Source organism: Camellia sinensis, chromosome 12 (genome assembly GCF_055761805.1).
Source record: "Camellia sinensis isolate YWXY chromosome 12, ASM5576180v1, whole genome shotgun sequence".
Taxonomy (NCBI): Eukaryota; Viridiplantae; Streptophyta; class Magnoliopsida; order Ericales; family Theaceae; genus Camellia; species Camellia sinensis.
The window spans coordinates 140,852,080-140,857,512 of NC_138972.1; the positions used below are offsets into that span (position 1 = coordinate 140,852,080).

The 5,433-nt window shown below is 28.9% G+C and overlaps 1 long non-coding RNA gene across 1 annotated transcript; it reads right to left on the bottom strand.

Moving 5' to 3' along the window:
- Positions 1-2,531: 2,531 nt before the first annotated feature.
- On the bottom strand, positions 2,532-3,653 carry LOC114294754 (uncharacterized). The gene is made up of 2 exons (XR_003640598.2): positions 3,096-3,653; positions 2,532-2,934 (listed from the first exon to the last, which is right to left on the bottom strand). It is a non-coding gene; the product is annotated as an uncharacterized LOC114294754 (long non-coding RNA).
- Between the last annotated feature and the right edge of the window lie 1,780 nt (positions 3,654-5,433).

The following is a 5,433-nucleotide window of genomic DNA, read 5'->3' on the forward strand; positions in this document are numbered from 1 at the left end:
GGATAATGTATCCCAGAACTAATAGTCCGATGGATTACAATCCCCCTTATCCAGTCCATCCAAACAAACACACCCTTTGTGATCAAAATTCCCAATGCAGACCAATCCAACAAGAGGTGTTTGCTCCATTGAAAACGAAAGGATTCGAGCCCACTGCCAGTGGAGATAGGAAACAATTGGAGCTGAATTTTTTAATTTATTACGTAACCTCATCTAATTTAATTAAAAAAAAATAAAAAAGTTTTTTGAAAGTAAATTAGAAATTGGCCGGTTAGCAAATTAAATCATATATTGAGTAAATTATAAATACACCTCTTAAATTTTTTGCTTAAGGTACGAATCGTTCTTTGTAATTGTGGAAATTATATTCCACCCCCTAGGGCTTTTAATTTCATAACAAATGACCAATTTTATTAATAAATCATTAAGATAATTAACAATTTTTAATGATATTAGAAATATATTTTAATTAACAATTCATAAATTTTTATTAATGTATAAGAAAATAGTTAGGAAATTTATTTTTTTAATTAATTTTGTTAAGTAAAAAATTTTGATAATGTAATTTTCTAAATTGCAAGGGTCAATCTGTGTTTTAAAAAAAATTCCAAAGGGTGTATTTGTAATTTACCCATTATTATTATATTTTAACAAAACTCTTAACTTTTAAAATGTTATCAATTCTAACTATCAAATAATGGCGCAGAGGTAATTTAGACAATTTAACTATTTTATGTTGGTGGTGCAGGATAGCGGTGGTGGTGGCGGTGGCAATGGCAGTGGTTATGGATTAGGGAAGGAATGAAATGAGTGACAGTTAGCTGGGAATGGAAAGAGTAGAGGTGGACGGAAAAAAGAAATGGAGCGATGGCAGTAGATTGGGATTGGTCAGTTTTTTTTTTTTTTTTTTCTTCCTCCTCCTCCTCCAATCACCAACTCCGACGTGTGTGTGAGGGGTGATGGGGTGGGGGGAGACTGGGGTCTCAATCAACGCTGTTTCCTGTGATTGGGTAAAGTTTGGTGGGCAGCCTCTGTGTGTGTACACGTTTGGCTAAAATTTTGGATAAAGATTGTTTCAATGCAATCCTATGGTTTATTTGATTAATTTGAATTGGATGGAATGAAATGAAAAGACATATTAATTTTTGCTCTTTTATAAAATAATAATTTTTTTAAAATGATGAAAGATGATTTTATTTGTATCATATTTGTTATTAATTTTTTTCTGTCTAACTAAATATGAAAATAAATATTTTAAAGAATAATCACAAAAAAACTCCAAAGTTTGACCCTTCTATCAAATAAAATTTTGATTTTGTTAATTTAAATCTCAATTTTTTGATTGCTTATTTTTGTTAAGTAGAACATAAAAAAAAAAATCTTTTAATTAGTAAACCCAATGTAAATATACATAAAATGTCTAAAATATTACTTTTCATTAAATTTAATGATTAAAATACTTATTTCTCATCGATTTTACTTCATGAAAATAAACAAATCAAAAGTTTAGGATTTAAATTAATAAGAGTAGAAACTTAAAATTTATTTTATTATAAGGGTCAAAATTTTAGATTTTTTGTTTTTGACAAAAGGGGGCTAAAGCCCAAAACAAAACACTAAACAGCAGAAATACAAAGGGATTCTAATCCCTTAACAACCTTAACTAACATAGGTAACACAAATGAAGGGGGACATGAAGGATCTGCTTATGGATCTTTAACCTTTGAGCTTCCATTTCATTTCATTTCATTCGAATTAAATACTATCCAACAGTACACAAAATCTGAGAATCACACTACAAGAAAATGTCCTTTTGACGACTAAAGTTTTAGTCACCAAAAGTAAGGTTTTTAGTCGCCGAAGCCTTTTCCCGACTAAATATTTTGGTCGCTAGATTTGTCGCGGGAAAACGGTCGGGAAAGGTTTTGGCGACTAAAAAAAATTTAGTCACCCAAAGTCATATAAATGGCTACTGATGTTTTAGTAGGGAAAAGTATGACGTATTGGCGACTAAATATTTTTTAGTAGCTAAAAGTCATAAATTGGCTACTAAATATTTAGTCGCCAAAAGGTTTCAAATAAAATTAATTTTCATTTTCAGCGACAAAAGCTTTTAGTCGCCCAAAGTATCATTTATTATTAGCTACTAAATATTTAGTCGCCAAAAAAAATTAATTTTCATATTTTTTTTAGCTACTAAACTATTTAGTCGGCTAAAGTCTCATATATTTTTTACTACTAAATTTTTAGTCGCCAAAAAATCTTTGGTTTGTTTTTGGCTACTAAATTTTTAGTAGCCAACAAGTTTTATTTTATTTTTTTAGCTACTAAACATTTAGTCACCAAAAACTTTATTTTAGTGTTATTTTTTTATTTTTATTATTATTAATTTCTGCACAACCTGTATTTATTTCGTGCAACCTGCACCCTGTATATAAACAAAACAATACATATGTCTATTTCTATTTCACTTTCAACCATCTAAAAATTTGGTCTTGTAACATCAAATTCTATACAAACCAAATATAATCTAATCCAAAATAATAATTCCATACAAACAGGTAATCATACAAAAATGTTGTCCTCCGTATACAAAAAAAGAAATATCCACTTTGTGAACTATAGAAGTGAAACATAATCCACATCTGATTCAGAAATCATTTTACTGTAGACAACAATTACCATAGGCCTGCTAATTTTCATATCACAATTACCAATCTATCATCCCAATGAGTAAATCAACTAAGAAAAAACACTAATAAAAAGCACAAAAGACTTAAAGACAGAAGCCATGTGGAATCTTTAATCAATCTTTTAATAAAGCCGAAGGATGGAGGAAACAGATAAAAGCACATAATAATCTCTTCCCGCTGCAACAAGACCAACCCATTTTGGTTTCTGTCAATAGGTCCTCAAAACACAGCAGAGCACACCCTGCAAAGAATTAAAAGACAAGTCAAAAAACAAATTATATCACTACTACCAAAGTAGCAAATTTTAATTCATTTGATGTAATATTAGATATATATATATATATATATATATATATATATGTTTATGCTAATAGCATAGACACAATGAATAGAGAAGTCTACTTGCAATTAGTGCCATCAGCATTTTCAAACTTTCATGGCAGCTTTGTGAACCATAGTTTCCTTGTGGATTTGGTGGCAACTCTTCTCCATGAGGTCAAGCAACTTCTCCAAGTTCATAACCCACGAATTCAAAATGTCATTGTTGTCCTTTGCTGCCTAGAAACAGACTATACCCATTGGCCGATCAATCTTTGCTACCAACGCTTTAGAGACAACCATCTCTGAAAGATGCTTCTCAGCTTCTTGAGAAAGAGAGACAAATATGTAACTCTTCATAAAACACATGGATTCAGATACATGCAACATCACACCAATTAGCAACAAGATATGAAGAATATTGTCATACACAGGTGTGCCAACCAAAAAAAAAAAAACTACTGCAGCAAAGAAACTTGAAGCAGTATGCAATAATCCAATACAGAGGTAAAGGAATTAAAACAAGCACCCTCCGGATAAGATTAATAATAGCTCCCATTATTATTTCCCTTCGCATTGGGGGGGGAGTGGGTGTTGCAAAACTGGCAGCCTGCCTTTAAGGAACAGTATGGAAAAGCTTAATAGTAAAATGCAATTTCAATTGGATTATAATTTTCAAGTAATTATTAATTTTTATATAACGTATAAATCCATAAGTTCAAATATTAAATTTTTTTTTAAAAAATTTGTATTTATTCTTTTTTGAACTTTTTTAACATTTTAGTCTGTTTTTATAGTTTTTGATCTATTTAATCTAGTTTAGACACACTTAAATAATATAAAAATTATAAAAATATTTCAAAAAAATCACTAAATACTAAAAAAGTAGAAGAATACAAAAATAAAATACACTTTCATATTTTTTGTATCTATTATTTTTTTTAAAAATCATAATTATTTTATTTTTTAAGTAGATTTAAAATGGATCTAAAGTCTCATAATAAAAAAGTATTTATCAAAAAGTCTCATGATTTTTTTTTTTTAAGTCGATTCACATTCTTTATTTGTGCCATGTTAATCCCTAGTTATTATCTGCAATGACTTACAAAAACTAAATGTGAAATATCATATTGTGAATGTTTATATGATTTTTATTTTGAAATCCCCAATTTCGGCAGTAAAAACATCAAATATTATAGGTAAAATTTTAATGGAATGTGCATTTGTAGCGATGTGTGTTTACAAAATATTTTATGTTATTGATCTTCACATCGTATTGAGAGCATCTCTAACCCACTAGACATATAATGCTTGTTAGTAAAAATACCTAATGTGACTCATTTTTTTCAACTCCAATACACTAGGCGTATGATTAGGCATTTTAGCTCAGTTCACATTCACTAGCTACATGTAGCTAGCCTTCAAGGTTAGGCAAAATGTATTTAATCATTACGATTATTTCCCTCTATCTTTGTTGTTGACGTGACATTTTATAAAGTTAATAGTATTTGGATGAATAGCTAAAATAAAAAGCATGTTTAGAGTAGAAACATGAAACAGTTGACAGGCAAAATAAAATGTATACTTTTTTTAATCATATTTTTGGTGCATTTTCTTATTGTTAGTCATGATTTTTTTGAATATTTTTACATCGTGCATTACTTTTGTATATGTTCACGTAATAAAATCTGTTGACATTTTCTTCGTATGACCATTAGGGGTGTTCAAATTACATCACAAACCGAAGAATCAAACCAAGGGTTGATTTTTTAGTGTATTGGTTTTTTCTAGATTTTCTAATTATCAAACTGGTAAGATTGAATTGGTTCTTTGTTTAGGCATCACCTAAACCGAACTAACCTAATAACCGAACCTATTTATATATTAAAATTTTATTTATACTAACATATTTTTACTTAACTGGTTTATTACAATGGATATGATTGCACCTAATAATTATCACATATAAGAATTATTAGGTGAATAAAAGAAATACTAAAAACTTGAGTTAAATTTTGCAATTGATTTAATTTGTATTAGTTGTGTTAATAAATTTAATTTTTGTCGACTTGCATTGAACAATATTTTACTTTTTGTTTGTGTTATATTTAAATGTTAAATATTTGTTTAATTATTTATTATTAATTGACCTACTTAGTTTAACATAGTGGCGCTACGGGTTAGTTTTAGTGCATGATTGATTTGGTTTAAGGTCTAAAAATTTGAAACCGATCATGATTGGATTGATTATAAATTTAGTGCTAAATTGAATCAAACCGACCCGTGAACACCTCTAATGATCATGTGAATATCGTCATGAAATCCGTGAACATTTTCTCATTATATTATCTTGAAAATTCATTTTATGAGTTGACATTGTCAACATTCATATTATGAATTCAGCTTATTTGGTTCGGTTTTT